Genomic DNA, 8,602 nt, shown 5'->3' with positions numbered 1-8,602 from the left:
GAGGCCGGCCCCCTCTTGTTTCTGCGTAGCTGTCTCGTGTGGCTTCTGTACAAATTCTAACTGCTTTGTCAGACCCTTAACCTTGGTGTGGGGCCATTTTGGTAAAAATGGAGCTGGTAGAGGGTTTCCGTGCACCTCATTGGTTTTGTGAGATCACTAGAGAAGTCAAAGCACTGTCTCTCACTCCCATATTCACACGTTTGTGCTCGGTTTTAACAGAGCAAGTGTGGAATTTTATCAAATCCTTATCAGCACCTACTGATGGGAATCCTGGGGAAGGACTTCCTGATGCTGAACTCCCCTTGTATTTATGGACTGGACCCTACTTGGTCATACGTCGTATCTTATTCTTTTGCTATATTGTTGTAGTCTTGTTTATCTTTACTTTGGAATGTTTGCACTTGTATTCAAAAGTGAGAGTTGTCTGTCCATAGGTTTCCTTCTGTACTCTCTCTCTTTTTAAAGATTTATTTATTTATAAAGATTTTATTTATTTATTTATTTGACAGACAGAGATCACAAGTAGGCAGAGAGGCAGGCAGAGAGGGGAGGGGGAAGCAGGCTCCCTGCTGAGCAGAGAGCCCGATGCGGGGCTCGATCCCAGGACCCTGACACTGTGACCTGAGCCGAAGGCAGAGGCTTTAACCCACTGAGCCACCCAGGTGCCCCAATAATTAAAATCTTCTTAAAAAATACTTTAAAACCATATAAAGAAGGGGAATCGACTCAAATGCCCATTGACAGATAAATGGATAAATGAATGTGGTCCATCCACATAGTGAAATGCCATTCGGCCAATGAGGTTTATCCGCGGCACAATCATTGCTAAGTGAAAACTTCTCCCAGTACTCCGCAGTGACAACTTGAGTTAGAGTTGGCACTGGCAATTTTTGACGGTCTCTATGGAGACTGAATGATTGATGGCAGGATGCCTGGGTGGCTCAGCTGGTTAAGCATCTCACTCAGGTCATGATCCTGGGGTCCTGGGATTGAGCCCTGCATCTGGCTCACTGCTCTGTAGGGACATCTGCTTCTCTCTCTCTCTCTGCCTGCTGCTCCCCCTGCTTGTGTTCTCTCTCTCTCAGATAAATAAATAAATAAATAAATAAAATCTGAAAAAAAATTGATTGATGGGACATTTCCTCCTCGAGGAATAATCATTCTTACTTACCTGGGAGTGCAGCCTGGAGGCCTCCCACAGCAGAGGAAGCTGTCCACCTCCTTCCCCAGGGAGTGGACACCCCCATCCTGAGGGTCACAGATTCACAGACATGGGAAGGAATTTTTTTTTAATTGGAGGGAATTTTTTAAAATATGTAAAAAAATAAAAAACTAATAAAAATTTAAAAATATTGGGGCACCTGGATAGCTCAGTCAGTTGAGCATCTGTCTTTGGCTCAGGTCATGGTCCCAGGGTCCTGGGATTAAGCCCTGCGTCAGGCTCCCTGCTCAGCGGGGAGTCTGCATCTCCCTCTGCCTGCTGCTCCCCCTGTTCATGCTCTCCTTCTCACTCTCTCTGATAAATAAATAGATACAATCTTTTAAAAAATTAAAAAAAATATATATGAGGTTCTGATCCATACTACAATATGTTGCAAACATTATTGAGAGAAATCAGGTATAAAATGACAAATATTACATAATTCCACCTAAATGAAACATCTAGAATGGGCAAAGTCACGCAGACAGAAAGTAGGTAAAGGTTACCAGGGGTTGGAGGAGGGGAATGGGGAGTCAGCACTGAACAGAAACAGACTTAAGAGGTGATGAAAAGGTTTTGGAAATAATGGCAAGAGTCATTAAGAATGTACCTAATGCGGGGCGCCTGGGTGGCTCAGTGGGTTAAAGCCTCTGCCTTCGGCTCAGGTCATGATCCCAGGGTCGTAGGATCGAGTCCCACATCAGGCTTTCTGCTCTGTGGGAGCCTGCTTCCTCCTCTCTCTCTGCCTGCTTCTCTGCCTGCTTGTGATCTTCGTCTGTCAAATAAATAAATAAATAAATAAAAATCTGGAAAAAAAAAAGAATGTACTTAATGCGTCTGAATTGTGCTTAAAAGTGGTGAAAATGGCAAATTTTGTCTTATACATATTTTGTGGCAATTTTAAAAAAGCAAGAGAATGATAAATCTTAATCCGGGCTATTGGTACCCGTGGTTCCGTGCCAGGACCAGCTCGTAGTTTCTCGGGTGTTTTTCGTTTTTTTTTTTTTAATGATTTTATGTATTTATTTGACATAGACAGAGATCACAAGTAGGCAGAGCAGCAAGCAGAGAGAGAAGGGGAAGCAGCCTCCCCATTGAGCAGAGAACCTGAAATGGGGCTCCATCCCAGGACCCTGAGATCCTGACCTGAACTGAAGGCAGAGGCTTAACCCACTGAGCCCCCCAGGCGCTCCTATTTCACAGGCATTAATGAGCTTATTTTAAAAATAAACAAAATGTAAGCGGGCCTTGAATGGACAAATTTTATGGGTAGTGGATAATCTGATGCTCTGCATCTGTATTAAAAAAAAAAAACAACCAATGGAAAAGGAAATACCCATGTTCCCAGGAGCCAAGGTAAGTTCTCCTACAGAACAAGAGAAGCCCCCTGGGTCTTGCATTTTCTTGCTTCATGCCATCAACAGGGCTTCAGTGTGGCCAAATGGAACAGCAGGAACAGTCCCTTACACATGCTGTCAACTGAGCTTTGACAGAGGAGCAAAGGCAATTCAGTGGAGAAAGGGGCAATTTGTTCAACAAATGGTGTGGGAACACCTTGGACATCCACATGCAACTAAATGAACCTGGACATGGACCTCACACACTTCACAGAAATTAACTCAAAATAGATCATAGACCGAAACATAGAACGCGAAACTATAAAATCCCAGAAGATGATAACCTAGGGGAAAGCCTAAATGACCTTGGGTTTGGCAATGACTTCTTTGGATACAAAGTTTCTGGTGCCTTTGGAGTGGGCAAACTCAATGTTTGAAGAGAGGTTGGACAGAGTTTCTGGGCCACGGTCCGGCCTCAGTCCCTGAGAGATTCCTTCCGGGGAAGCCAGTGGGCAAGGTCATGAGTGACTACTGGGAAACAGGGCTCCCCAGATGGGCATCTGGCATGGTGGGGATGTGGACCAGCAGCCACATCCAGGGAAAAAATAAAAGAGTGAGCTCCTGACCTCTTCGCTCAATCAAGGCTGGGGTGAAGTAGAAGCCTTCCATAGGGCGATGCAGTGTCCTCAGGAGATCCAAGCTTCAGGGCATGGACGGAAGGCAGCACAGAATCATGACAGGACCTGCCGGATAAGAACCCAAGTAAAGCCCACCTTGGCATTTGTCTTCGGGCTAAACAATGCTACAATGGCCATGACAGTCATGGTGGAGACAGCCCTCCTGCTATGCTGGAGTGGCCCCCAGTCTCTTCCTCCTTGCTAGCTCAGATCAAAGTAGCTACCCCTGGATCGACTGACCGTCTCTCTTTTTTTTTTAAAGATTTATTTATTTATTTGACAGACAGAAATCACGAGGAGGCAGAGAGGCAGGCAGAGAGAGAGGAGGAAGCAGGCTCCCCATGGAGCAGAAAGCCTGATGCGGGGCTCGATCCCAGGGTCCTGGGATCATGACCTGAGCCGAAGGCAGAGGCTTTAACCCACTGAGCCACCCAGGCGCCCCCCAAAGATTTTATTTATTTACTTGACAGAGAGACAAACAGCAAGAGAGGGAGAGAAAGAGAACAGAAGCAGGGGGAGTCAGAGAGGGAGAAGCAGGCTTCCCGCTGAGCAGGGAGCCGGACGTGGGGCTCCATCCCAGCACCCCTGGATCATGACCTGAGCCGAAGGTAGAGGCCCAACCACTGAGCCACCCAGGTGCCCCTTTTTTCTTTTTTTTTAATTGAAGTATTTTTATTTTATGTATAATGAGTTAGCATTAGGTAGATATCTTGGATATCTGCAGATAAGGTAGGTCTCTTGGATGACCTTTTCAAGGAAGTTCACATAATCCAACTTAATGAAGCCTGTGTTCTTTGTGTACTGATGGAGACAGTGGGGGCAAACATTGAAGCCGTTTTTCCAGATCAGACCGTGCTGGGTTAAGCAGATTTCCTCGGATGGTTCCAGTAGAGTTGCTGGTGACCCATCTTGCTCTCGGAGGCAAAGAAGAAAAGGGCTGTTAGGATTTTCTTTTTTTTGTCTTTTCTTTCTTTCTTTCTTTCTTTCTTTCTTTCTTTCTTTCTTTCTTTCTTTCTTTCTTTCTTTCCTTTTGATTTTCTGATCGCAAAAAGAAACAGACATTAACTCAGACAAGAAAAGGGGTGTATTTGGCATGATGCTGAGTAGATCACTGAAATGGTGGCTTGTTTGATCGAGCAGGTCTTGGGATGCACAGGCGTGACCTGTTTTGCGCAGGGCCCAGAGCAAGGAAGTGTCCCAAGCCGCTCAGCCATCAGAGCCTAACACCGCCGACCTGAAGGCTGGCGGGGATCTGTCCATGGTAGATAACGATGCTGCGAAGAGTCCGTGGGAAGCCTCTATAGATGGATCCAAGCACTGACCCGTGAGGGTCTGAGCAAGGCCGGAGTCCTGCAGCAGAGCTTCTTACTATTCAAAACGCAGCTGCTGTTGCACTGCTGGGCTTTGGTACAGACGTGGAAGCCCACCACGGGACATCCAGTACCCATGTGACTGTGGCTGCCCATCATGAGCTAAGTATTGGCAGACTCACCAAGTCATGAGGCCAGGCAGGCACAGAAGCAAGATAGTGAAGATGGCACCTTCAGGACCAGGCCCATCTGGAATCAGAGAGAGTCTCAAATCCAGACCCCAGGTCACCTGCCTCCATCACGCTGGTACTCCCCCTCAACTAGCTCATATCTGTGAACTCCTGAGCGGTGCGAGAAGGAGTCACTGCGACTAACCAAGGATAGGGAAACGCTTAGACCTGGCTCATTGGTGGGTCATCTTATTACGTTGGTACTAGGAAAAGCAGACTACTGCCTAGCTCCAGTCCCACTCAGGGTGATGACAGAGAAATCCTCCCAGTGAGCAGTACACTTGATTTTCCACTTGGTAGAGAGAGAGAAATGGCCTGAGATAAAGATGTCTATTAAAAAGGACTTGGAAGATTGGTCAGGGACCCAGGAGGCATCAGATTGGAAGGTCAATAAAAAACGTTCTGTACCCAGTGCCAGTGTGCGGTGGGAGTTTTCTAGAGCACCAAGCAATTCCTGTCCACCGTGCAGTGTTTGAAAATTTAGATCGATTCTGACTATGTAGCATTCGTCCTTTTAAGACCTCACTCCACCTCAGACACCAGTCTCAAATCCAGGTCATTTTTTGTTTTTTTTGTCTTTAAGATTTTATACATTTATTTGACACAGAGAAAGAAAGCACACAAGCAGGGAAAGAGGCAGAGGGAGAAGGAGAAGCAGTCTCCCTGCTGAACAAGGAGCCCTACATGGGCTCCATCCTAGGACCCCGAGACCATGATTGGAGCCAAAGGCAGATGCCCCACCGACTGAGTCACCCAGGCACCCCTCAAATTCAGGTTGTTGCTTGTACCTCTTACCAGCTGGCTATTCAGAGGTTCCCAAGACCCCCTCTGCAGGTTGGATTAATGTGTGGGAGCAGCTCAAAGGATGCAGAGACACTTACTAGATCATTGGTTTATTATAACTCGGGAACAGCCTGATTGACAAGGCATGGGGGAAAGGCACAGAGCTTCCATGTTCTTTCCAGGCATGCCACTCTCCCGTACCTCCAACCCAGATCTCCAAACTCTGTTCTTTTTGGGTATTAAAGGAGGCTTCATTACAAAGGCACGCTTTTTAAAAAAGATTTTATTTACTTATTTGGCAGAGAGAGAGTGAGCCAGAGAGCGGGGCACAGGAGCAGAGGCAGAGGGAGAGGGAGAAGCACACTCCCCACTGAGCTGGGAGCCTGCCACGGGCCTCAATCCCAGGACCCCACAATAGGGAGCTGAGCGGAAGGCAGATGCTTAAGGGACTGAACCCCCGAGGTGCGCCCACAAAGGCATGATTAGTCAGCTCACTGGCCATCCGCCATTGATTCCACCTTCGGCCCCTCCTCCCTCTGTGGACATCAGGAAAGGAGAACTGAAAGTTCCAACCTTCTAATTATTCATTTGGTTCTCCTGGCAACCAGCCCCCATCCTTAGGTGTGGTCCCAAAGTCACCTCATTCACATAACAAAAGACACGTTTATTGCTCTCCTCACAGGAAATTCCAAGCATTTCAGGAGCTCTGGGCCAAAAACAGGGACAAAGACCAAATATATACATTTTTTTCATTATAAATCACAATGCTACAGTCAGAGACCAGAAGTTTTGGAGAGGTGCGTGGAGACATCTAATGTGCCTAGGGCAGTGCATAAAAAGGGACGTGGATTCCTGTGTCTCTGCCAGTGGCCCCCCGCAAAATGGGAACTCCACCTCAAGCCCCCCGCAAAGAGAGGGAACCCCGCGGTGGGGCTCAGCCGGCTTCTCCCCACAGCGGCAACGGCTCCGTGAAGGCAGTGGTCTTGGTGCAAGGGCTGGAGGTTCTGCACAGGCCCGGAAGGAAGAGTTTTCTTCCACCAAGGATGATCTCGATACTGCCACTACTGAATGCCTAACCAAGCCAGCAGAGAGATCAATGCTGAGCAATTGGTATGATGCCCGTTTCTCAAAAGGACCAGCCAGCCATTTGGTAGCAGGAAGGTTACATCAGGATTCCTCCCACGCTGGGGGTGGGGGGCAAATTAGTCACACTTAGGATGTGGATTTGCCTTCCCTATGTGCAGCATCTCTGCGAGCAATCCATCCGAGGGCGCACACAGCCCATGATGGACTGACATGCTGTGCCACACAACACTGCTTCAGGGCGAGAGATTCACGGTGAAGGGTTCTGTTGAACTTGAAACAGAAGTTAGCATCTGGCCCACCTAGGCTCCTCGCGCCCGTGGACCATCCAGCCAAGAAATATTGTTATACTGGTGGGGCAGCTGACCCGGGGGGACATCAGGAGTGGCACTGCTGCTCTCTAAGGACAGCAAAAAGAATGCCTGCAACCGAGAACATTCGATCGGGTGTCTTTGTGTTTCGTAAACACACAACTGTGGCCTGACAAGGAAGGTTGAGACCTATGTGGGATGAAGACCCAGTTGAAGCCTCCAGGAAAAACACCAGTGATGCTTTCCAGGGACGAGGGAAATTCAGATCTGGTGATGGAGGTATAGTCAAACGTAAAATGGCCACAGAGTCCTAACCAATCGCGTGTTCGGAGACATTCCAATGCATTATGATTCTCTTACTCCTCCCATCAAGAAGTGATCTATGCAGTCCTTGAATCTGGACTTTGCTTTGTGCGGTGAGTAGAATGATCTCCAAAATGTTCAAGTCCCAATCTCTGGTACCTGTGAATGCGATCTTATTTGGAATTAGACTCCTTGCAGACATAATCATGTCAAGAGGAGGTCATGCTGGAGGAGGGTAATCCCTAAGTCCAATGGGCCGTGTCCTTATAGAACAAAGGAAAATTGGAAACACAGAGGAGACACGAGGGGAAGAAGGCCATGTGAGGACATGCAAAAAGTGGAGTGATGCGGGACGAGCCAAGGAACAGCAAAGATTGCTGGGAGCCACCAAGAACCTAGGAAGAGGTAAAGAAGGATCCTCCCCCAGAGCCTTCAGAGGGAGCATGGCCCTACCAACACCTTGATTTTGGACGTGGAACCTCCACAACTGTGGAAAAGCACCTTTCCGTTGTTTTAAGCCACCAGGTTTGTGGTCCTTCAGCATGGCAGTACCTTCTTTGGGTTTGGGGTAGACAATTCTGAGATGCCCTCTAACCACCTCCCAGCAAGGTCAAGTCTCAGCAGCTCAGAGTGCCCACCAGCTTGAGAATGTACCCTTGAACTGGCTTTCATCCCGAGACCACCGTCCAGCACAAGGAACCTGTACACCAGCCCTTGTCTCAAGGTCTGCTTTTCCACTCATCTCTTCTGCAGACTGGGAGCAGGCCCACCATTCCTGATTCCCAGCCTGTCACCCAGCAGTCAGGGCGGGGAAGGGCTTTGGAGCGGCCTTCCCCAACCGCCGCTGTCTAATTAAACAGCTCCTAGTGGTTAATGATTCGTCATTTGCTAAAGCCTGGAAATGAAGCGTGCGGCAATTTAATCAAGCGAACTTCAGCCGGGGGGGGGGGGGGCTGGGCTCAGCAATTCTCCCGGGCACCCCATGGGAAACCAGCTCTCAGTCTGATGCTGCTTTCCAGGCACAGGCCTTCCCTCTCCAGGCCTGTCCGAGAGGAGAGGGCAGGCTGTGGGGGAGAAAGAGATGGAGGGAACGTCAAAGCAGGGTGCCTGAGCGTGGGCTGGGTGTGAGACACAGGTAGGCAGCGGACCCGGGTGGGCCAGCCCTGCACATGCGCAAGGGTCCCAGGGCACCCCAAGCCATGTGGCATGGCGGGCTCTCCATCACCTCTTCTTTTTATCTTATTTTAACAAAGGTGTCCGTTTAAACGACAGCGGGGGGAACGGCCCGAGTCGAAGGGGAGAAGCAGTTATTAAAGGGAAGTAGGAGGGAGGGGCAGAGGTAGTCGGGCTGCAGCGTGGAGGCCCTG

At 48.7% G+C, this 8,602-nt stretch overlaps 1 non-coding gene across 1 annotated transcript; it reads left to right on the top strand.

Annotated features, from left to right (window-relative positions):
* The first annotated feature begins 772 nt into the window (after positions 1-772).
* Positions 773-909, top strand: LOC116860366. Its single transcript, XR_004381303.1, has one exon. It is a non-coding gene; the product is annotated as a U4 spliceosomal RNA (small nuclear RNA).
* Positions 910-8,602: the final 7,693 nt, after the last annotated feature.

The sequence above is a fragment of the Lontra canadensis genome, unplaced genomic scaffold, assembly GCF_010015895.1.
Source record: "Lontra canadensis isolate GAN:19392208 unplaced genomic scaffold, GSC_riverotter_1.0 scaffold174, whole genome shotgun sequence".
In the NCBI taxonomy this organism is placed as follows: domain Eukaryota; kingdom Metazoa; phylum Chordata; class Mammalia; order Carnivora; family Mustelidae; genus Lontra; species Lontra canadensis.
The sequence above is the reverse complement of the archived record's forward strand: the minus strand, read 5'-3'. Positions and strand labels throughout refer to the sequence as shown.